Source organism: Chiloscyllium punctatum, chromosome 18 (genome assembly GCF_047496795.1).
Source record: "Chiloscyllium punctatum isolate Juve2018m chromosome 18, sChiPun1.3, whole genome shotgun sequence".
Classification (NCBI taxonomy): Eukaryota; Metazoa; Chordata; class Chondrichthyes; order Orectolobiformes; family Hemiscylliidae; genus Chiloscyllium; species Chiloscyllium punctatum.
In genome coordinates this window covers 50,365,163-50,389,413 of record NC_092756.1, presented here as the reverse complement: position 1 = coordinate 50,389,413, position 24,251 = coordinate 50,365,163, and the positions used below count along the sequence as shown (strand labels likewise).

Below are 24,251 nucleotides of genomic sequence, written 5' to 3'. Positions count from 1 at the left end.
ACCTTTCTGTTTCCGTTAGCTCGTTGTTTAATGGGACTTGTTTAATTTTGGCTATGTGGTGAGCATGGACGAGATACACCTAAGTATCTGTTTCCACGCGGTGTACCCCAATAACGTTGTGTCGCTTACACCTGCTTTAAAGAATTACGTTTTTGCGGAGCTTACCGTCGCAGTCTGTGGCAAAATCTTTTCGTCTGTTCGACTGCTCACGGGAAAGGTAGCATTGTGAAACACTGCAGAAACGAACGACTTCCTTACTTTTGCTCCGACTGACCATACTCCGTGAAAATTTCCCAGATTCTCAGTTGAGGATTTTTGCAGCTGGAAGTTACCTCAGAAACCCTGTTAATTCGTAATGTATTGAGCGAATCGCAAAACAGAAAGCATTTAACACGGAACACAAACAAAACGGGAAAACCAAATGCATTTTCAGACACAGCGAGCATGAATGCTAAATGTGAGACAGTCAGGGGGCATGAGCCATAACGTAATCACACAACTAACAACAGGGCAATTCCAAACTACTCTTTCAAACATACTGGAGCCTGAGTGCACCATCACTTCCCAGACAATGCTGCAAAGAGACAAAAAAAGAACATAATAAGAATGGGCCATAAAAAGTGAATTTCACCAATCACAGTCTCGATTAGATTACCTTTCCCTTCCGATGACTCCAGGACTGAAATGAAGGAAGTGGGAGAAATTCAATAACATATGACATCGAAATACATTGGAACGATTTTCCCATTGGCCAGAAAACCAAATAACGACGAGTCGAGTCACCGTAGGACTCTGTTTCGCAACAACGATGAAATAGCAGTCTCCATTCGGTTCCAGTAAAAGCTCAACTTGCCTGGAACAGAAAGCAAGAGTAGAGCCGCTGGCGATTTTCCACGCGGGAGGCGAACACGAGCATGACAGCACAGACACTTTGGAAAATTCGGCACTTACCAACACCACAATCAATTCCCCGGGAAGCAAACTCATTTTGCTTCTGTTTTAAACAGAAATGCCGCAGGGGATCGAAACAGCATTTAAACTAGCTGCTCCGCAGAAATGGCAGCGGTGGGATTCGAACCCACGCCTCTGTCGAGACTGGAGCCTTAATCCAGCGCCTTAGACCGCTCGGCCACACTACCAACACGCCCACGACTCCATTTTCTTGCACTTCCAATTGTGTTCCTGCATAACAACAGATGTAAACTCACGTGAAAAGGGTTCCATGATCCCTCTCCGACTCGCACAGCTGCTGGGATGTGCCCGTCTACAATATCAATTTCTCAGCAGTTAACGATAGCCCATCAATCCAGGCAAAAATCACTGGTAAACTGAGTCTATCTTCTCAGACTTCGATTCAGCTACAGATGTATCTGTGAGTGCGTGAGAATATATGATCGATTATGATTGGGTCAAATTACCATGAGCTACTTGACATTACTGCAATTTCGATTCTTGCTTTGCTCAATGATTTCACCCATTGCTCGAAACAGGACAACTTTCACGTTTACACGGAACATGAAACACACCGGACTACAGGGGAAATGCACAAAGCTGAGCAGGCCGTGTCCCAAATCATACCGTGCAGCATAGTTTCAGTCACTGTGTCTGTTTTGCAGAATAAGGTTCCCAAAGAATGTTCCACCCTAAAACCGGAGGTAGCATTACAATCCGAGAAGGACAGATTACATTGTGAGGAAGGTCTGACCTCGGGGCCGGTTCGAGATGCCACTTTCCTTGCCTTTTACCTAACCGTGCAATTTGCTGCAGATTGCACCTGGACATGAGCCTCATGGATACCAACTGAGTTGGAAACCTGTGTGGGAATCGATGAGAATAAGCGACTCAATAAAGTTTAACAAGTTCCATGGTGCTTTTTAGAAATGCAGTTTCTCTTCACCTCAATCCAAAAGGCAGTTTCCGAACATAGTAACAGAAGTCAAAAGGTAATTACCTCACCCCACCCCCACTCCGGAAGAGGTGCTAACTGCCCTTGATTGCTTTTTGTTCACGATGTGAAGAGCTCTCACGCCTGAGTCACCGTCACGTCTCTGGTTGCTGAGTGAATCACAACGAAGGACTTTCTCCAGAGCTGCAACTGCCTCACTTCCCCACTCGCCCTCCCCGTTTACATTTTCCTGCTCGTCAGTGATTTAATGAAAACCAAATGGATGCGATGTCATTCTGTAGCCTCTCTGTCGATTCCTCCGTTTCCGTTCCAACCTGGCTTAGATCTCGGGGCGCACCTTAATACTAGCGACGCTATGAAAGCACAGGTCCAGAGGTTCCTCTGAGAGTGGAATTTCTTTCATTGCTGTTGCTGATTGAATGAGCCACTAACGTGCGAACTGCTCCAAAACATGATTCAGGACCTCTGGTGCCAATTCTCACACGTTGAATAACGACAGACACCTTCCAAATGAGGTCTTTCAGAGACGACTTTGGGATACATTGGACAGACAGACTAGTTGAGGAATCCGTGGTGCACTGTGACACCAGCACATCAGCTTCTTCCCTGTCTTTGAACCGGGCCGCCTGCGCAAGGAATGCGAATGCGGTAATGCTTTTCGTGGAAGGATCAGAAGGGGGTAACTACACTCTCAAACAGAATGGCATATGATCAGAACCAGGTTGGAGAAAAACTTTACAATGCTTTTGCACAGTAATTAAACGGAGCGGCATTGCATTGCACTACGAGCGACGATTTATTCGAGCAAACTCGAAGGCAGGTTTGCACATGGGAAAGCAAGCAAGAAAGCTCCGTTCTTGTCGATGTCAAAGGCTGCAGTTGAAGAGCAAAGCAGTTTCTGCCCAGTTTCGAACTGGGGACCTTTCGCGTGTAAGGCGAACGTGATGACCACTACACTACAGAAACAAGCCTCGGTCGTCCCCGCTGCAGCTCAGTGGCATCCAGCACTGAAAGTTGAAGCCATTCGACCTTTCACCTTTCTGTTTCCGTTAGCTCGTTGTTTAATGGGACTTGTTTAATTTTGGCTATGTGGTGAGCATGGACGAGATACACCGAAGTATCTGTTTCCACGCGGTGTACCCCAATAACGTTGTGTCGCTTACACCTGCTTTAAAGAATTACGTTTTTGCGGATCTTACCGTCGCAGTCTGTGGCAAAATCTTTTCGTCTGTTCGACTGCTCACGGGAAAGGTAGCATTGTGAAACACTGCAGAAACGAACGACTTCCTTACTTTTGCTCCGACTGACCATACTCCGTGAAAATTTCCCAGATTCTCAGTTGAGGATTTTTGCAGCTGGAAGTTACCTCAGAAACCCTGTTAATTCGTAATGTATTGAGCGAATCGCAAAACAGAAAGCATTTAACACGGAACACAAACAAAACGGGAAAACCAAATGCATTTTCAGACACAGCGAGCTTGAATGCTAAATGTGAGACAGTCAGGGGGCATGAGCCATAACGTAATCACACAACTAACAACAGGGCAATTCCAAACTACTCTTTCAAACATACTGGAGCCTGAGTGCACCACCACTTCCCAGACAATGCTGCAAAGAGACAAAAAAAGAACATAATAAGAATGGGCCATAAAAAGTGAATTTCACCAATCACAGTCTCGATTAGATTACCTTTCCCTTCCGATGACTCCAGGACTGAAATGAAGGAAGTGGGAGAAATTCAATAACATATGACATCGAAATACATTGGAACGATTTTCTCATTGGCCAGAAAACCAAATAACGACGAGTCGAGTCACCGTAGGACTCTGTTTCGCAACAACGATGAAATAGCAGTCTCCATTCGGTTCCAGTAAAAGCTCAACTTGCCTGGAACAGAAAGCAAGAGTAGAGCCGCTGGCGATTTTCCGCGCGGGAGGCGAACACGAGCATGACAGCACAGACACTTTGGAAAATTCGGCACTTACCAACACCACAATCAATTCCCCGGGAAGCAAACTCATTTTGCTTCTGTTTTAAACAGAAATGCCGCAGGGGATCGAAACAGCATTTAAACTAGCTGCTCCGCAGAAATGGCAGCGGTGGGATTCGAACCCACGCCTCTGTCGAGACTGGAGCCTTAATCCAGCGCCTTAGACCGCTCGGCCACACTACCAACACGCCCACGACTCCATTTTCTTGCACTTCCAATTGTGTTCCTGCATAACAACAGATGTAAACTCACGTGAAAAGGGTTCCATGATCCCTCTCCGACTCGCACAGCTGCTGGGATGTGCCCGTCTACAATATCAATTTCTCAGCAGTTAACGATAGCCCATCAATCCAGACAAAAATCACTGGTAAACTGAGTCTATCTTCTCAGACTTCGATTCAGCTACAGATTTATCTGTGAGTGCGTGAGAATATATGATCGATTATGATTGGGTCAAATTACCATGAGCTACTTGACATTACTGCAATTTCGATTCTTGCTTTGCTCAATGATTTCACCCATTGCTCGAAACAGGACAACTTTCACGTTTACACGGAACATGAAACACACCGGACTACAGGGGAAATGCACAAAGCTGAGCAGGCCGTGTCCCAAATCATACCGTGCAGCATAGTTTCAGTCACTGTGTCTGTTTTGCAGAATAAGGTTCCCAAAGAATGTTCCACCCTAAAACCGGAGGTAGCATTACAATCCGAGAAGGACAGATTACATTGTGAGGAAGGTCTGACCTCGGGGCCGGTTCGAGATGCCACTTTCCTTGCCTTTTACCTAACCGTGCAATTTGCTGCAGATTGCACCTGGACATGAGCCTCATGGATACCAACTGAGTTGGAAACCTGTGTGGGAATCGATGAGAATAAGCGACTCAATAAAGTTTAACAAGTTCCATGGTGCTTTTTAGAAATGCAGTTTCTCTTCACCTCAATCCAAAAGGCAGTTTCCGAACATAGTAACAGAAGTCAAAAGGTAATTACCTCACCCCACCCCCACTCCGGAAGAGGTGCTAACTGCCCTTGATTGCCTTTTGTTCACGATGTGAAGAGCTCTCACGCCTGAGTCACCGTCACGTCTCTGGTTGCTGAGTGAATCACAACGAAGGACTTTCTCCAGAGCTGCAACTGCCTCACTTCCCCACTCGCCCTCCCCGTTTACATTTTCCTGCTCGTCAGTGATTTAATGAAAACCAAATGGATGCGATGTCATTCTGTAGCCTCTCTGTCGATTCCTCCGTTTCCGTTCCAACCTGGCTTAGATCTCGGGGCGCACCTTAATACTAGCGACGCTATGAAAGCACAGGTCCAGAGGTTCCTCTGAGAGTGGAATTTCTTTCATTGCTGTTGCTGATTGAATGAGCCACTAACGTGCGAACTGCTCCAAAACATGATTCAGGACCTCTGGTGCCAATTCTCACACGTTGAATAACGACAGACACCTTCCAAATGAGGTCTTTCAGAGACGACTTTGGGATACATTGGACAGACAGACTAGTTGAGGAATCCGTGGTGCACTGTGACACCAGCACATCAGCTTCTTCCCTGTCTTTGAACCGGGCCGCCTGCGCAAGGAATGCGAATGCGGTAATGCTTTTCGTGGAAGGATCAGAAGGGGGTAACTACACTCTCAAACAGAATGGCATATGATCAGAACCAGGTTGGAGAAAAACTTTACAATGCTTTTGCACAGTAATTAAACGGGGCGGTATTGCATTGCACTGCGAGCGACGATTTATTCGAGCAAACTCGAAGGCAGGTTTGCACATGGGAAAGCAAGCAAGAAAGCATCGTTCTTGTCGATGTCAAAGGCTGCAGTTGAAGAGTAAAGCAGTTTCTGCCCAGTTTCGAACTGGGGACCTTTCGCGTGTAAGGCGAACGTGATAACCACTACACTACAGAAACAAGCCTCGGTCGTCCCCGCTGCAGCTCAGTGGCATCCAGCACTGAAAGTTGAAGCCATTCGACCTTTCACCTTTCTGTTTCCGTTAGCTCGTTGTTTAATGGGACTTGTTTAATTTTGGCTATGTGGTGAGCATGGACGAGATACACCGAACTATCTGTTTCCACGCGGTGTACCCCAATAACGTTGTGTCGCTTACACCTGCTTTAAAGAATTACGTTTTTGCGGAGCTTACCGTCGCAGTCTGTGGCAAAATCTTTTCGTCTGTTCGACTGCTCACGGGAAAGGTAGCATTGTGAAACACTGCAGAAACGAACGACTTCCTTACTTTTGCTCCGACTGACCATACTCCGTGAAAATTTCCCAGATTCTCAGTTGAGGATTTTTGCAGCTGGAAGTTACCTCAGAAACCCTGTTAATTCGTAATGTATTGAGCGAATCGCAAAACAGAAAGCATTTAACACGGAACACAAACAAAACGGGAAAACCAAATGCATTTTCAGACACAGCGAGCTTGAATGCTAAATGTGAGACAGTCAGGGGGCATGAGCCATAACGTAATCACACAACTAACAACAGGGCAATTCCAAACTACTCTTTCAAACATACTGGAGCCTGAGTGCACCACCACTTCCCAGACAATGCTGCAAAGAGACAAAAAAAGAACATAATAAGAATGGGCCATAAAAAGTGAATTTCACCAATCACAGTCTCGATTAGATTACCTTTCCCTTCCGATGACTCCAGGACTGAAATGAAGGAAGTGGGAGAAATTCAATAACATATGACATCGAAATACATTGGAACGATTTTCTCATTGGCCAGAAAACCAAATAACGACGAGTCGAGTCACCGTAGGACTCTGTTTCGCAACAACGATGAAATAGCAGTCTCCATTCGGTTCCAGTAAAAGCTCAACTTGCCTGGAACAGAAAGCAAGAGTAGAGCCGCTGGCGATTTTCCGCGCGGGAGGCGAACACGAGCATGACAGCACAGACACTTTGGAAAATTCGGCACTTACCAACACCACAATCAATTCCCCGGGAAGCAAACTCATTTTGCTTCTGTTTTAAACAGAAATGCCGCAGGGGATCGAAACAGCATTTAAACTAGCTGCTCCGCAGAAATGGCAGCGGTGGGATTCGAACCCACGCCTCTGTCGAGACTGGAGCCTTAATCCAGCGCCTTAGACCGCTCGGCCACACTACCAACACGCCCACGACTCCATTTTCTTGCACTTCCAATTGTGTTCCTGCATAACAACAGATGTAAACTCACGTGAAAAGGGTTCCATGATCCCTCTCCGACTCGCACAGCTGCTGGGATGTGCCCGTCTACAATATCAATTTCTCAGCAGTTAACGATAGCCCATCAATCCAGACAAAAATCACTGGTAAACTGAGTCTATCTTCTCAGACTTCGATTCAGCTACAGATGTATCTGTGAGTGCGTGAGAATATATGATCGGTTATGATTGGGTCAAATTACCATGAGCTACTTGACATTACTGCAATTTCGATTCTTGCTTTGCTCAATGATTTCACCCATTGCTCGAAACAGGACAACTTTCACGTTTACACGGAACATGAAACACACCGGACTACAGGGGAAATGCACAAAGCTGAGCAGGCCGTGTCCCAAATCATACCGTGCAGCATAGTTTCAGTCACTGTGTCTGTTTTGCAGAATAAGGTTCCCAAAGAATGTTCCACCCTAAAACCGGAGGTAGCATTACAATCCGAGAAGGACAGATTACATTGTGAGGAAGGTCTGACCTCGGGGCCGGTTCGAGATGCCACTTTCCTTGCCTTTTACCTAACCGTGCAATTTGCTGCAGATTGCACCTGGACATGAGCCTCATGGATACCAACTGAGTTGGAAACCTGTGTGGGAATCGATGAGAATAAGCGACTCAATAAAGTTTAACAAGTTCCATGGTGCTTTTTAGAAATGCAGTTTCTCTTCACCTCAATCCAAAAGGCAGTTTCCGAACATAGTAACAGAAGTCAAAAGGTAATTACCTCACCCCACCCCCACTCCGGAAGAGGTGCTAACTGCCCTTGATTGCTTTTTGTTCACGATGTGAAGAGCTCTCACGCCTGAGTCACCGTCACGTCTCTGGTTGCTGAGTGAATCACAACGAAGGACTTTCTCCAGAGCTGCAACTGCCTCACTTCCCCACTCGCCCTCCCCGTTTACATTTTCCTGCTCGTCAGTGATTTAATGAAAACCAAATGGATGCGATGTCATTCTGTAGCCTCTCTGTCGATTCCTCCGTTTCCGTTCCAACCTGGCTTAGATCTCGGGGCGCACCTTAATACTAGCGACGCTATGAAAGCACAGGTCCAGAGGTTCCTCTGAGAGTGGAATTTCTTTCATTGCTGTTGCTGATTGAATGAGCCACTAACGTGCGAACTGCTCCAAAACATGATTCAGGACCTCTGGTGCCAATTCTCACACGTTGAATAACGACAGACACCTTCCAAATGAGGTCTTTCAGAGACGACTTTGGGATACATTGGACAGACAGACTAGTTGAGGAATCCGTGGTGCACTGTGACACCAGCACATCAGCTTCTTCCCTGTCTTTGAACCGGGCCGCCTGCGCAAGGAATGCGAATGCGGTAATGCTTTTCGTGGAAGGATCAGAAGGGGGTAACTACACTCTCAAACAGAATGGCATATGATCAGAACCAGGTTGGAGAAAAACTTTACAATGCTTTTGCACAGTAATTAAACGGAGCGGCATTGCATTGCACTACGAGCGATGATTTATTCGAGCAAACTCGAAGGCAGGTTTGCACATGGGAAAGCAAGCAAGAAAGCTCCGTTCTTGTCGATGTCAAAGGCTGCAGTTGAAGAGCAAAGCAGTTTCTGCCCAGTTTCGAACTGGGGACCTTTCGCGTGTAAGGCGAACGTGATGACCACTACACTACAGAAACAAGCCTCGGTCGTCCCCGCTGCAGCTCAGTGGCATCCAGCACTGAAAGTTGAAGCCATTCGACCTTTCACCTTTCTGTTTCCGTTAGCTCGTTGTTTAATGGGACTTGTTTAATTTTGGCTATGTGGTGAGCATGGAAGAAATACACCGAAGTATCTGTTTCCACGCGGTGTACCCCAATAACGTTGTGTCGCTTACACCTGCTTTAAAGAATTACGTTTTTGCGGAGCTTACCGTCGCAGTCTGTGGCAAAATCTTTTCGTCTGTTCGACTGCTCACGGGAAAGGTAGCATTGTGAAACACTGCAGAAACGAACGACTTCCTTACTTTTGCTCCGACTGACCATACTCCGTGAAAATTACCCAGATTCTCAGTTGAGGATTTTTGCAGCTGGAAGTTACCTCAGAAACCCTGTTAATTCGTAATGTATTGAGCGAATCGCAAAACAGAAAGCATTTAACACCGAACACAAACAAAACGGGAAAACCAAATGCATTTTCAGACACAGCGAGCATGAATGCTAAATGTGAGACAGTCAGGGGGCATGAGCCATAACGTAATCACACAACTAACAACAGGGCAATTCCAAACTACTCTTTCAAACATACTGGAGCCTGAGTGCACCACCACTTCCCAGACAATGCTGCAAAGAGACAAAAAAAGAACATAATAAGAATGGGCCATAAAAAGTGAATTTCACCAATCACAGTCTCGATTAGATTACCTTTCCCTTCCGATGACTCCAGGACTGAAATGAAGGAAGTGGGAGAAATTCAATAACATATGACATCGAAATACATTGGAACGATTTTCTCATTGGCCAGAAAACCAAATAACGACGAGTCGAGTCACCGTAGGACTCTGTTTCGCAACAACGATGAAATAGCAGTCTCCATTCGGTTCCAGTAAAAGCTCAACTTGCCTGGAACAGAAAGCAAGAGTACAGCCGCTGGCGATTTTCCGCGCGGGAGGCGAACACGAGCATGACAGCACAGACACTTTGGAAAATTCGGCACTTACCAACACCACAATCAATTCCCCGGGAAGCAAACTCATTTTGCTTCTGTTTTAAACAGAAATGCCGCAGGGGATCGAAACAGCATTTAAACTAGCTGCTCCGCAGAAATGGCAGCGGTGGGATTCGAACCCACGCCTCTGTCGAGACTGGAGCCTTAATCCAGCGCCTTAGACCGCTCGGCCACACTACCAACACGCCCACGACTCCATTTTCTTGCACTTCCAATTGTGTTCCTGCATAACAACAGATGTAAACTCACGTGAAAAGGGTTCCATGATCCCTCTCCGACTCGCACAGCTGCTGGGATGTGCCCGTCTACAATATCAATTTCTCAGCAGTTAACGATAGCCCATCAATCCAGACAAAAATCACTGGTAAACTGAGTCTATCTTCTCAGACTTCGATTCAGCTACAGATGTATCTGTGAGTGCGTGAGAATATATGATCGATTATGATTGGGTCAAATTACCATGAGCTACTTGACATTACTGCAATTTCGATTCTTGCTTTGCTCAATGATTTCACCCATTGCTCGAAACAGGACAACTTTCACGTTTACACGGAACATGAAACACACCGGGCTACAGGGGAAATGCACAAAGCTGAGCAGGCCGTGTCCCAAATCATACCGTGCAGCATAGTTTCAGTCACTGTGTCTGTTTTGCAGAATAAGGTTCCCAAAGAATGTTCCACCCTAAAACCGGAGGTAGCATTACAATCCGAGAAGGACAGATTACATTGTGAGGAAGGTCTGACCTCGGGGCCGGTTCGAGATGCCACTTTCCTTGCCTTTTACCTAACCGTGCAATTTGCTGCAGATTGCACCTGGACATGAGCCTCATGGATACCAACTGAGTTGGAAACCTGTGTGGGAATCGATGAGAATAAGCGACTCAATAAAGTTTAACAAGTTCCATGGTGCTTTTTAGAAATGCAGTTTCTCTTCACCTCAATCCAAAAGGCAGTTTCCGAACATATTAACAGAAGTCAAAAGGTAATTACCTCACCCCACCCCCACTCCGGAAGAGGTGCTAACTGCCCTTGATTGCTTTTTGTTCACGATGTGAAGAGCTCTCACGCCTGAGTCACCGTCACGTCTCTGGTTGCTGAGTGAATCACAACGAAGGACTTTCTCCAGAGCTGCAACTGCCTCACTTCCCCACTCGCCCTCTCCGTTTACATTTTCCTGCTCGTCAGTGATTTAATGAAAACCAAATGGATGCGATGTCATTCTGTAGCCTCTCTGTCGATTCCTCCGTTTCCGTTCCAACCTGGCTTAGATCTCGGGGCGCACCTTAATACTAGCGACGCTATGAAAGCACAGGTCCAGAGGTTCCTCTGAGAGTGGAATTTCTTTCATTGCTGTTGCTGATTGAATGAGCCACTAACGTGCGAACTGCTCCAAAACATGATTCAGGACCTCTGGTGCCAATTCTCACACGTTGAATAACGACAGACACCTTCCAAATGAGGTCTTTCAGAGACGACTTTGGGATACATTTGACAGACAGACTAGTTGAGGAATCCGTGGTGCACTGTGACACCAGCACATCAGCTTCTTCCCTGTCTTTGAACCGGGCCGCCTGCGCAAGGAATGCGAATGCGGTAATGCTTTTCGTGGAAGGATCAGAAGGGGGTAACTACACTCTCAAACAGAATGGCATATGATCAGAACCAGGTTGGAGAAAAACTTTACAATGCTTTTGCACAGTAATTAAACGGAGCGGCATTGCATTGCACTACGAGCGACGATTTATGCGAGCAAACTCGAAGGCAGGTTTGCACATGGGAAAGCAAGCAAGAAAGCTCCGTTCTTGTCGATGTCAAAGGCTGCAGTTGAAGAGCAAAGCAGTTTCTGCCCAGTTTCGAACTGGGGACCTTTCGCGTATAAGGCGAACGTGATGACCACTACACTACAGAAACAAGCCTCGGTCGTCCCCGCTGCAGCTCAGTGGCATCCAGCACTGAAAGTTGAAGCCATTCGACCTTTCACCTTTCTGTTTCCGTTAGCTCGTTGTTTAATGGGACTTGTTTAATTTTGGCTATGTGGTGAGCATGGAAGAAATACACCGAAGTATCTGTTTCCACGCGGTGTACCCCAATAACGTTGTGTCGCTTACACCTGCTTTAAAGAATTACGTTTTTGCAGAGCTTACCCTCGCAGTCTGTGGCAAAATCTTTTCGTCTGTTCGACTGCTCACGGGAAAGGTAGCATTGTGAAACACTGCAGAAACGAACGACTTCCTTACTTTTGCTCCGACTGACCATACTCCGTGAAAATTACCCAGATTCTCAGTTGAGGATTTTTGCAGCTGGAAGTTACCTCAGAAACCCTGTTAATTCGTAATGTATTGAGCGAATCGCAAAACAGAAAGCATTTAACACCGAACACAAACAAAACGGGAAAACCAAATGCATTTTCAGACACAGCGAGCATGAATGCTAAATGTGAGACAGTCAGGGGGCATGAGCCATAACGTAATCACACAACTAACAACAGGGCAATTCCAAACTACTCTTTCAAACATACTGGAGCTTGAGTGCACCACCACTTCCCAGACAATGCTGCAAAGAGACAAAAAAAGAACATAATAAGAATGGGCCATAAAAAGTGAATTTCACCAATCACAGTCTCGATTAGATTACCTTTCCCTTCCGATGACTCCAGGACTGAAATGAAGGAAGTGGGAGAAATTCAATAACATATGACATCGAAATACATTGGAACGATTTTCTCATTGGCCAGAAAACCAAATAACGACGAGTCGAGTCACCGTAGGACTCTGTTTCGCAACAACGATGAAATAGCAGTCTCCATTCGGTTCCAGTAAAAGCTCAACTTGCCTGGAACAGAAAGCAAGAGTAGAGCCGCTGGCGATTTTCCGCGCGGGAGGCGAACACGAGCATGACAGCACAGACACTTTGGAAAATTCGGCACTTACCAACACCACAATCAATTCCCCGGGAAGCAAACTCATTTTGCTTCTGTTTTAAACAGAAATGCCGCAGGGGATCGAAACAGCATTTAAACTAGCTGCTCCGCAGAAATGGCAGCGGTGGGATTCGAACCCACGCCTCTGTCGAGACTGGAGCCTTAATCCAGCGCCTTAGACCGCTCGGCCACACTACCAACACGCCCACGACTCCATTTTCTTGCACTTCCAATTGTGTTCCTGCATAACAACAGATGTAAACTCACGTGAAAAGGGTTCCATGATCCCTCTCCGACTCGCACAGCTGCTGGGATGTGCCCGTCTACAATATCAATTTCTCAGCAGTTAACGATAGCCCATCAATCCAGACAAAAATCACTGGTAAACTGAGTCTATCTTCTCAGACTTCGATTCAGCTACAGATGTATCTGTGAGTGCGTGAGAATATATGATCGATTATGATTGGGTCAAATTACCATGAGCTACTTGACATTACTGCAATTTCGATTCTTGCTTTGCTCAATGATTTCACCCATTGCTCGAAACAGGACAACTTTCACGTTTACACGGAACATGAAACACACCGGACTACAGGGGAAATGCACAAAGCTGAGCAGGCCGTGTCCCAAATCATACCGTGCAGCATAGTTTCAGTCACTGTGTCTGTTTTGCAGAATAAGGTTCCCAAAGAATGTTCCACCCTAAAACCGGAGGTAGCATTACAATCCGAGAAGGACAGATTACATTGTGAGGAAGGTCTGACCTCGGGGCCGGTTCGAGATGCCACTTTCCTTGCCTTTTACCTAACCGTGCAATTTGCTGCAGATTGCACCTGGACATGAGCCTCATGGATACCAACTGAGTTGGAAACCTGTGTGGGAATCGATGAGAATAAGCGACTCAATAAAGTTTAACAAGTTCCATGGTGCTTTTTAGAAATGCAGTTTCTCTTCACCTCAATCCAAAAGGCAGTTTCCGAACATAGTAACAGAAGTCAAAAGGTAATTACCTCACCCCACCCCCACTCCGGAAGAGGTGCTAACTGCCCTTGATTGCTTTTTGTTCACGATGTGAAGAGCTCTCACGCCTGAGTCACCGTCACGTCTCTGGTTGCTGAGTGAATCACAACGAAGGACTTTCTCCAGAGCTGCAACTGCCTCACTTCCCCACTCGCCCTCCCCGTTTACATTTTCCTGCTCGTCAGTGATTTAATGAAAACCAAATGGATGCGATGTCATTCTGTAGCCTCTCTGTCGATTCCTCCGTTTCCGTTCCAACCTGGCTTAGATCTCGGGGCGCACCTTAATACTAGCGACGCTATGAAAGCACAGGTCCAGAGGTTCCTCTGAGAGTGGAATTTCTTTCATTGCTGTTGCTGATTGAATGAGCCACTAACGTGCGAACTGCTCCAAAACATGATTCAGGACCTCTGGTGCCAATTCTCACACGTTGAATAACGACAGACACCTTCCAAATGAGGTCTTTCAGAGACGACTTTGGGATACATTGGACAGACAGACTAGTTGAGGAATCCGTGGTGCACTGTGACACCAGCACATCAGCGAATGCGGTAATGCTTTTCGTGGAAGGATCAGAAGGGGGTAACTACACTCTCAAACAGAATGGCATATGATCAGAACCAGGTTGGAGAAAAACTTTACAATGCTTTTGCACAGTAATTAAACGGAGCGGCATTGCATTGCACTACGAGCGATGATTTATTCGAGCAAACTCGAAGGCAGGTTTGCACATGGGAAAGCAAGCAAGAAAGCTCCGTTCTTGTCGATGTCAAAGGCTGCAGTTGAAGAGCAAAGCAGTTTCTGCCCAGTTTCGAACTGGGGACCTTTCGCGTGTAAGGCGAACGTGATGACCACTACACTACAGAAACAAGCCTCGGTCGTCCCCGCTGCAGCTCAGTGGCATCCAGCACTGAAAGTTGAAGCCATTCGACCTTTCACCTTTCTGTTTCCGTTAGCTCGTTGTTTAATGGGACTTGTTTAATTTTGGCTATGTGGTGAGCATGGAAGAAATACACCGAAGTATCTGTTTCCACGCGGTGTACCCCAATAACGTTGTGTCGCTTACACCTGCTTTAAAGAATTACGTTTTTGCGGAGCTTACCGTCGCAGTCTGTGGCAAAATCTTTTCGTCTGTTCGACTGCTCACGGGAAAGGTAGCATTGTGAAACACTGCAGAAACGAACGACTTCCTTACTTTTGCTCCGACTGACCATACTCCGTGAAAATTTCCCAGATTCTCAGTTGAGGATTTTTGCAGCTGGAAGTTACCTCAGAAACCCTGTTAATTCGTAATGTATTGAGCGAATCGCAAAACAGAAAGCATTTAACACGGAACACAAACAAAACGGGAAAACCAAATGCATTTTCAGACACAGCGAGCTTGAATGCTAAATGTGAGACAGTCAGGGGGCATGAGCCATAACGTAATCACACAACTAACAACAGGGCAATTCCAAACTACTCTTTCAAACATACTGGAGCCTGAGTGCACCACCACTTCCCAGACAATGCTGCAAAGAGACAAGAAAAGAACATAATAAGAATGGGCCATAAAAAGTGAATTTCACCAATCACAGTCTCGATTAGATTACCTTTCCCTTCCGATGACTCCAGGACTGAAATGAAGGAAGTGGGAGAAATTCAATAACATATGACATCGAAATACATTGGAACGATTTTCTCATTGGCCAGAAAACCAAATAACGACGAGTCGAGTCACCGTAGGACTCTGTTTCGCAACAACGATGAAATAGCAGTCTCCATTCGGTTCCAGTAAAAGCTCAACTTGCCTGGAACAGAAAGCAAGAGTAGAGCCGCTGGCGATTTTCCGCGCGGGAGGCGAACACGAGCATGACAGCACAGACACTTTGGAAAATTCGGCACTTACCAACACCACAATCAATTCCCCGGGAAGCAAACTCACTTTGCTTCTGTTTTAAACAGAAATGCCGCAGGGGATCGAAACAGCATTTAAACTAGCTGCTCCGCAGAAATGGCAGCGGTGGGATTCGAACCCACGCCTCTGTCGAGACTGGAGCCTTAATCCAGCGCCGTAGACCGCTCGGCCACACTACCAACACGCCCACGACTCCATTTTCTTGCACTTCCAATTGTGTTCCTGCATAACAACAGATGTAAACTCACGTGAAAAGGGTTCCATGATCCCTCTCCGACTCGCACAGCTGCTGGGATGTGCCCGTCTACAATATCAATTTCTCAGCAGTTAACGATAGCCCATCAATCCAGACAAAAATCACTGGTAAACTGAGTCTATCTTCTCAGACTTCGATTCAGCTACAGATGTATCTGTGAGTGCGTGAGAATATATGATCGATTATGATTGGGTCAAATTACCATGAGCTACTTGACATTACTGCAATTTCGATTCTTGCTTTGCTCAATGATTTCACCCATTGCTCGAAACAGGACAACTTTCACGTTTACACGGAACATGAAACACACCGGACTACAGGGGAAATGCACAAAGCTGAGCAGGCCGTGTCCCAAATCATACCGTGCAGCATAGTTTCAGTCACTGTGTCTGTTTTGCAGAATAAGGTTCCCAAAGAATGTTCCACCCTAAAACCGGAGGTAGCATTACAATCCGAGAAGGACAGATTACATTGTGAGGAAGGTCTGACCTCGGGGCCGGTTCGAGATGCCACTTTCCTTGCCTTTTACCTAACCGTGCAATTTGCTGCAGATTGCACCTGGACATGAGCCTCATGGATACCAACTGAGTTGGAAACCTGTGTGGGAATCGATGAGAATAAGCGACTCAATAAAGTTTAACAAGTTCCATGGTGCTTTTTAGAAATGCAGTTTCTCTTCACCTCAATCCAAAAGGCAGTTTCCGAACATAGTAACAGAAGTCAAAAGGTAATTACCTCACCCCACCCCCACTCCGGAAGAGGTGCTAACTGCCCTTGATTGCTTTTTGTTCACGATGTGAAGAGCTCTCACGCCTGAGTCACCGTCACGTCTCTGGTTGCTGAGTGAATCACAACGAAGGACTTTCTCCAGAGCTGCAACTGCCTCACTTCCCCACTCGCCCTCCCCGTTTACATTTTCCTGCTCGTCAGTGATTTAATGAAAACCAAATGGATGCGATGTCATTCTGTAGCCTCTCTGTCGATTCCTCCGTTTCCGTTCCAACCTGGCTTAGATCTCGGGGCGCACCTTAATACTAGCGACGCTATGAAAGCACAGGTCCAGAGGTTCCTCTGAGAGTGGAATTTCTTTCATTGCTGTTGCTGATTGAATGAGCCACTAACGTGCGAACTGCTCCAAAACATGATTCAGGACCTCTGGTGCCAATTCTCACACGTTGAATAACGACAGACACCTTCCAAATGAGGTCTTTCAGAGACGACTTTGGGATACATTTGACAGACAGACTAGTTGAGGAATCCGTGGTGCACTGTGACACCAGCACATCAGCTTCTTCCCTGTCTTTGAACCGGGCCGCCTGCGCAAGGAATGCGAATGCGGTAATGCTTTTCGTGGAAGGATCAGAAGGGGGTAACTACACTCTCAAACAGAATGGCATATGATCAGAACCAGGTTGGAGAAAAACTTTACAATGCTTTTGCACAGTAATTAAACGGAGCGGCATTGCATTGCACTACGAGCGACGATTTATTCGAGCAAACTCGAAGGCAGGTTTGCACATGGGAAAGCAAGCAAGAAAGCTCCGTTCTTGTCGATGTCAAAGGCTGCAGTTGAAGAGCAAAGCAGTTTCTGCCCAGTTTCGAACTGGGGACCTTTCGCGTGTAAGGCGAACGTGATGACCACTACACTACAGAAACAAGCCTCGGTCGTCCCCGCTGCAGCTCAGTGGCATCCAGCACTGAAAGTTGAAGCCATTCGACCTTTCACCTTTCTGTTTCCGTTAGCTTGTTGTTTAATGGGACTTGTTTAATTTTGGCTATGTGGTGAGCATGGACGAGATACACCGAAGTATCTGTTTCCACGCGGTGTACCCCAATAACGTTGTGTCGCTTACACCTGCTTTAAAGAATTACGTTTTTGCGGAGCTTACCGTCGCAGTCTGTGGCAAAATCTTTTCGTCTGTTCGACTGCTCACGGGAAAGGTAGCATTGTGAAACACTGCAGAAACGAACGACTTCCTTACTTTTGCTCCGACTGACCATACTCCGTGAAAATTTCCCAGATTCTCAGTTGAGGATTTTTGCAGCTGGAAGTTACCTCAGAAACCCTGTTAATTCGTAATGTATTGAGCGAATCGCAAAACAGAAAGCATTTAACACGGAACACAAACAAAACGGGAAAACCAAATGCATTTTCAGACACAGCGAGCTTGAATGCTAAATGTGAGACAGTCAGGGGGCATGAGCCATAACGTAATCACACAACTAACAACAGGGCAATTCCAAACTACTCTTTCAAACATACTGGAGCCTGAGTGCACCACCACTTCCCAGACAATGCTGCAAAGAGACAAGAAAAGAACATAATAAGAATGGGCCATAAAAAGTGAATTTCACCAATCACAGTCTCGATTAGATTACCTTTCCCTTCCGATGACTCCAGGACTGAAATGAAGGAAGTGGGAGAAATTCAATAACATATGACATCGAAATACATTGGAACGATTTTCTCATTGGCCAGAAAACCAAATAACGACGAGTCGAGTCACCGTAGGACTCTGTTTCGCAACAACGATGAAATAGCAGTCTCCATTCGGTTCCAGTAAAAGCTCAACTTGCCTGGAACAGAAAGCAAGAGTAGAGCCGCTGGCGATTTTCCGCGCGGGAGGCGAACACGAGCATGACAGCACAGACACTTTGGAAAATTCGGCACTTACCAACACCACAATCAATTCCCCGGGAAGCAAACTCATTTTGCTTCTGTTTTAAACAGAAATGCCGCAGGGGATCGAAACAGCATTTAAACTAGCTGCTCCGCAGAAATGGCAGCGGTGGGATTCGAACCCACGCCTCTGTCGAGACTGGAGCCTTAATCCAGCGCCTTAGACCGCTCGGCCACACTACCAACACGCCCACGACTCCATTTTCTTGCACTTCCAATTGTGTTCCTGCATAACAACAGATGTAAACTCACGTGAAAAGGGTTCCATGATCCCTCTCCGACTCGCACAGCTGCTGGGATGTGCCCGTCTACAATATCAATTTCTCAGCAGTTAACGATAGCCCATCAATCCAGACAAAAATCACTGGTAAACTGAGTCTATCTTCTCAGACTTCGATTCAGCTACAGATGTATCTGTGAGTGCGTGAGAATATATGATCGATTATGATTGGGTCAAATTACCATGAGCTACTTGACATTACTGCAATTTCGATTCTTGCTTTGCTCAATGATTTCACCCATTGCTCGAAACAGGACAACTTTCACGTTTACACGGAACATGAAACACACCGGACTACAGGGGAAATGCACAAAGCTGAGCAGGCCGTGTCCCAAATCATACCGTGCAGCATAGTTTAAGTCACTGTGTCTGTTTTGCAGAATAAGGTTCCCAAAGAATGTTCCACCCTAAAACCGGAGGTAGCATTACAATCCGAGAAGGACAGATTACATTGTGAGGAAGGTCTGACCTCGGGGCCGGTTCGAGATGCCACTTTCCTTGCCTTTTACCTAACCGTGCAATTTGCTGCAGATTGCACCTGGACATGAGCCTCATGGATACCAACTGAGTTGGAAACCTGTGTGGGAATCGATGAGAATAAGCGACTCAATAAAGTTTAACAAGTTCCATGGTGCTTTTTAGAAATGCAGTTTCTCTTCACCTCAATCCAAAAGGCAGTTTCCGAACATAGTAACAGAAGTCAAAAGGTAATTACCTCACCCCACCCCCACTCCGGAAGAGGTGCTAACTGCCCTTGATTGCTTTTTGTTCACGATGTGAAGAGCTCTCACGCCTGAGTCACCGTCACGTCTCTGGTTGCTGAGTGAATCACAACGAAGGACTTTCTCCAGAGCTGCAACTGCCTCACTTCCCCACTCGCCCTCCCCGTTTACATTTTCCTGCTCGTCAGTGATTTAATGAAAACCAAATGGATGCGATGTCATTCTGTAGCCTCTCTGTCGATTCCTCCGTTTCCGTTCCAACCTGGCTTAGATCTCGGGGCGCACCTTAATACTAGCGACGCTATGAAAGCACAGGTCCAGAGGTTCCTCTGAGAGTGGAATTTCTTTCATTGCTGTTGCTGATTGAATGAGCCACTAACGTGCGAACTGCTCCAAAACATGATTCAGGACCTCTGGTGCCAATTCTCACACGTTGAATAACGACAGACACCTTCCAAATGAGGTCTTTCAGAGACGACTTTGGGATACATTTGACAGACAGACTAGTTGAGGAATCCGTGGTGCACTGTGACACCAGCACATCAGCTTCTTCCCTGTCTTTGAACCGGGCCGCCTGCGCAAGGAATGCGAATGCGGTAATGCTTTTCGTGGAAGGATCAGAAGGGGGTAACTACACTCTCAAACAGAATGGCATATGATCAGAACCAGGTTGGAGAAAAACTTTACAATGCTTTTGCACAGTAATTAAACGGAGCGGCATTGCATTGCACTACGAGCGACGATTTATTCGAACAAACTCGAAGGCAGGTTTGCACATGGGAAAGCAAGCAAGAAAGCTCCGTTCTTGTCGATGTCAAAGGCTGCAGTTGAAGAGCAAAGCAGTTTCTGCCCAGTTTCGAACTGGGGACCTTTCGCGTATAAGGCGAACGTGATGACCACTACACTACAGAAACAAGCCTCGGTCGTCCCCGCTGCAGCTCAGTGGCATCCAGCACTGAAAGTTGAAGCCATTCGACCTTTCACCTTTCTGTTTCCGTTAGCTCGTTGTTTAATGGGACTTGTTTAATTTTGGCTATGTGGTGAGCATGGAAGAAATACACCGAAGTATCTGTTTCCACGCGGTGTACCCCAATAACGTTGTGTCGCTTACACCTGCTTTAAAGAATTACGTTTTTGCGGAGCTTACCGTCGCAGTCTGTGGCAAAATCTTTTCGTCTGTTCGACTGCTCACGGGAAAGGTAGCATTGTGAAACACTGCAGAAACGAACGACTTCCTTACTTTTGCTCCGACTGACCATACTCCGTGAAAATTACCCAGATTCTCAGTTGAGGATTTTTGCAGCTGGAAGTTACCTCAGAAACCCTGTTAATTCGTAATGTATTGAGCGAATCGCAAAACAGAAAGCATTTAACACCGAACACAAACAAAACGGGAAAACCAAATGCATTTTCAGACACAGCGAGCATGAATGCTAAATGTGAGACAGTCAGGGGGCATGAGCCATAACGTAATCACACAACTAACAACAGGGCAATTCCAAACTATTCTTTCAAACATACTGGAGCTTGAGTGCACCACCACTTCCCAGACAATGCTGCAAAGAGACAAAAAAAGAACATAATAAGAATGGGCCATAAAAAGTGAATTTCACCAATCACAGTCTCGATTAGATTACCTTTCCCTTCCGATGACTCCAGGACTGAAATGAAGGAAGTGGGAGAAATTCAATAACATATGACATCGAAATACATTGGAACGATTTTCTCATTGGCCAGAAAACCAAATAACGACGAGTCGAGTCACCGTAGGACTCTGTTTCGCAACAACGATGAAATAGCAGTCTCCATTCGGTTCCAGTAAAAGCTCAACTTGCCTGGAACAGAAAGCAAGAGTAGAGCCGCTGGCGATTTTCCGCGCGGGAGGCGAACACGAGCATGACAGCACAGACACTTTGGAAAATTCGGCACTTACCAACACCACAATCAATTCCCCGGGAAGCAAACTCATTTTGCTTCTGTTTTAAACAGAAATGCCGCAGGGGATCGAAACAGCATTTAAACTAGCTGCTCCGCAGAAATGGCAGCGGTGGGATTCGAACCCACGCCTCTGTCGAGACTGGAGCCTTAATCCAGCGCCTTAGACCGCTCGGCCACACTACCAACACGCCCACGACTCCATTTTCTTGCACTTCCAATTGTGTTCCTGCATAACAACAGATGTAAACTCACGTGAAAAGGGTTCCATGATCCCTCTCCGACTCGCACAGCTGCTGGGATGTGCCCGTCTACAATATCAATTTCTCAGCAGTTAACGATAGCCCATCAATCCAGACAAAAATCACTGGTAAACTGAGTCTATCTTCTCAGACTTCGATTCAGCTACAGATGTATCTGTGAGTGCGTGAGAATATATGATCGATTATGATTGGGTCAAATTACCATGAGCTACTTGACATTACTGCAATTTCGATTCTTGCTTTGCTCAATGATTTCACCCATTGCTCGAAACAGGACAACTTTCACGTTTACACGGAACATGAAACACACCGGACTACAGGGGAAATGCACAAAGCTGAGCAGGCCGTGTCCCAAATCATACCGTGCAGCATAGTTTCAGTCACTGTGTCTGTTTTGCAGAATAAGGTTCCCAAAGAATGTTCCACCCTAAAACCGGAGGTAGCATTACAATCCGAGAAGGACAGATTACATTGTGAGGAAGGTCTGACCTCGGGGCCGGTTCGAGATGCCACTTTCCTTGCCTTTTACCTAACCGTGCAATTTGCTGCAGATTGCACCTGGACATGAGCCTCATGGATACCAACTGAGTTGGAAACCTGTGTGGGAATCGATGAGAATAAGCGACTCAATAAAGTTTAACAAGTTCCATGGTGCTTTTTAGAAATGCAGTTTCTCTTCACCTCAATCCAAAAGGCAGTTTCCGAACATAGTAACAGAAGTCAAAAGGTAATTACCTCACCCCACCCCCACTCCGGAAGAGGTGCTAACTGCCCTTGATTGCTTTTTGTTCACGATGTGAAGAGCTCTCACGCCTGAGTCACCGTCACGTCTCTGGTTGCTGAGTGAATCACAACGAAGGACTTTCTCCAGAGCTGCAACTGCCTCACTTCCCCACTCGCCCTCCCCGTTTACATTTTCCTGCTCGTCAGTGATTTAATGAAAACCAAATGGATGCGATGTCATTCTGTAGCCTCTCTGTCGATTCCTCCGTTTCCGTTCCAACCTGGCTTAGATCTCGGGGCGCACCTTAATACTAGCGACGCTATGAAAGCACAGGTCCAGAGGTTCCTCTGAGAGTGGAATTTCTTTCATTGCTGTTGCTGATTGAATGAGCCACTAACGTGCGAACTGCTCCAAAACATGATTCAGGACCTCTGGTGCCAATTCTCACACGTTGAATAACGACAGACACCTTCCAAATGAGGTCTTTCAGAGACGACTTTGGGATACATTGGACAGACAGACTAGTTGAGGAATCCGTGGTGCACTGTGACACCAGCACATCAGCTTCTTCCCTGTCTTTGAACCGGGCCGCCTGCGCAAGGAATGCGAATGCGGTAATGCTTTTCGTGGAAGGATCAGAAGGGGGTAACTACACTCTCAAACAGAATGGCATATGATCAGAACCAGGTTGGAGAAAAACTTTACAATGCTTTTGCACAGTAATTAAACGGAGCGGCATTGCATTGCACTACGAGCGACGATTTATTCGAGCAAACTCGAAGGCAGGTTTGCACATGGGAAAGCAAGCAAGAAAGCTCCGTTCTTGTCGATGTCAAAGGCTGCAGTTGAAGAGCAAAGCAGTTTCTGCCCAGTTTCGAACTGGGGACCTTTCGCGTGTAAGGCGAACGTGATGACCACTACACTACAGAAACAAGCCTCGGTCGTCCCCGCTGCAGCTCAGTGGCATCCAGCACTGAAAGTTGAAGCCATTCGACCTTTCACCTTTCTGTTTCCGTTAGCTCGTTGTTTAATGGGACTTGTTTAATTTTGGCTATGTGGTGAGCATGGACGAGATACACCGAAGTATCTGTTTCCACGCGGTGTACCCCAATAACGTTGTGTCGCTTACACCTGCTTTAAAGAATTACGTTTTTGCGGAGCTTACCGTCGCAGTCTGTGGCAAAATCTTTTCGTCTGTTCGACTGCTCACGGGAAAGGTAGCATTGTGAAACACTGCAGAAACGAACGACTTCCTTACTTTTGCTCCGACTGACCATACTCCGTGAAAATTTCCCAGATTCTCAGTTGAGGATTTTTGCAGCTGGAAGTTACCTCAGAAACCCTGTTAATTCGTAATGTATTGAGCGAATCGCAAAACAGAAAGCATTTAACACGGACCACAAACAAAACGGGAAAACCAAATGCATTTTCAGACACAGCGAGCTTGAATGCTAAATGTGAGACAGTCAGGGGGCATGAGCCATAACGTAATCACACAACTAACAACAGGGCAATTCCAAACTACTCTTTCAAACATACTGGAGCCTGAGTGCACCACCACTTCCCAGACAATGCTGCAAAGAGACAAGAAAAGAACATAATAAGAATGGGCCATAAAAAGTGAATTTCACCAATCACAGTCTCGATTAGATTACCTTTCCCTTCCGATGACTCCAGGACTGAAATGAAGGAAGTGGGAGAAATTCAATAACATATGACATCGAAATACATTGGAACGATTTTCTCATTGGCCAGAAAACCAAATAACGACGA

At 46.2% G+C, this 24,251-nt stretch overlaps 15 non-coding genes across 15 annotated transcripts; all 15 read right to left on the bottom strand.

Moving 5' to 3' along the window:
- Nucleotides 1-1,057: 1,057 nt before the first annotated feature.
- Nucleotides 1,058-1,139, bottom strand: trnal-aag (transfer RNA leucine (anticodon AAG)). Its single transcript has one exon. It is a non-coding gene; the product is annotated as a tRNA-Leu (tRNA).
- A 1,660-nt stretch (nt 1,140-2,799) lies between these two features.
- trnav-uac (transfer RNA valine (anticodon UAC)) lies at nt 2,800-2,872 on the bottom strand. The gene has a single exon. It is a non-coding gene; the product is annotated as a tRNA-Val (tRNA).
- Nucleotides 2,873-3,997: 1,125 nt separating this feature from the next.
- On the bottom strand, nt 3,998-4,079 carry trnal-aag (transfer RNA leucine (anticodon AAG)). Its single transcript has one exon. It is a non-coding gene; the product is annotated as a tRNA-Leu (tRNA).
- A 1,660-nt stretch (nt 4,080-5,739) lies between these two features.
- On the bottom strand, nt 5,740-5,812 carry trnav-uac (transfer RNA valine (anticodon UAC)). The gene has a single exon. It is a non-coding gene; the product is annotated as a tRNA-Val (tRNA).
- A 1,125-nt stretch (nt 5,813-6,937) lies between these two features.
- trnal-aag (transfer RNA leucine (anticodon AAG)) lies at nt 6,938-7,019 on the bottom strand. Its single transcript has one exon. It is a non-coding gene; the product is annotated as a tRNA-Leu (tRNA).
- Nucleotides 7,020-8,679: 1,660 nt separating this feature from the next.
- trnav-uac (transfer RNA valine (anticodon UAC)) lies at nt 8,680-8,752 on the bottom strand. The gene has a single exon. It is a non-coding gene; the product is annotated as a tRNA-Val (tRNA).
- A 1,125-nt stretch (nt 8,753-9,877) lies between these two features.
- On the bottom strand, nt 9,878-9,959 carry trnal-aag (transfer RNA leucine (anticodon AAG)). Its single transcript has one exon. It is a non-coding gene; the product is annotated as a tRNA-Leu (tRNA).
- Nucleotides 9,960-11,619: 1,660 nt separating this feature from the next.
- On the bottom strand, nt 11,620-11,692 carry trnai-uau (transfer RNA isoleucine (anticodon UAU)). Its single transcript has one exon. It is a non-coding gene; the product is annotated as a tRNA-Ile (tRNA).
- Nucleotides 11,693-12,817: 1,125 nt separating this feature from the next.
- trnal-aag (transfer RNA leucine (anticodon AAG)) lies at nt 12,818-12,899 on the bottom strand. Its single transcript has one exon. It is a non-coding gene; the product is annotated as a tRNA-Leu (tRNA).
- A 1,618-nt stretch (nt 12,900-14,517) lies between these two features.
- Nucleotides 14,518-14,590, bottom strand: trnav-uac (transfer RNA valine (anticodon UAC)). The gene has a single exon. It is a non-coding gene; the product is annotated as a tRNA-Val (tRNA).
- A 2,867-nt stretch (nt 14,591-17,457) lies between these two features.
- On the bottom strand, nt 17,458-17,530 carry trnav-uac (transfer RNA valine (anticodon UAC)). The gene has a single exon. It is a non-coding gene; the product is annotated as a tRNA-Val (tRNA).
- A 1,125-nt stretch (nt 17,531-18,655) lies between these two features.
- trnal-aag (transfer RNA leucine (anticodon AAG)) lies at nt 18,656-18,737 on the bottom strand. The gene has a single exon. It is a non-coding gene; the product is annotated as a tRNA-Leu (tRNA).
- A 1,660-nt stretch (nt 18,738-20,397) lies between these two features.
- On the bottom strand, nt 20,398-20,470 carry trnai-uau (transfer RNA isoleucine (anticodon UAU)). Its single transcript has one exon. It is a non-coding gene; the product is annotated as a tRNA-Ile (tRNA).
- Nucleotides 20,471-21,595: 1,125 nt separating this feature from the next.
- Nucleotides 21,596-21,677, bottom strand: trnal-aag (transfer RNA leucine (anticodon AAG)). Its single transcript has one exon. It is a non-coding gene; the product is annotated as a tRNA-Leu (tRNA).
- Nucleotides 21,678-23,337: 1,660 nt separating this feature from the next.
- Nucleotides 23,338-23,410, bottom strand: trnav-uac (transfer RNA valine (anticodon UAC)). Its single transcript has one exon. It is a non-coding gene; the product is annotated as a tRNA-Val (tRNA).
- Between the last annotated feature and the right edge of the window lie 841 nt (nt 23,411-24,251).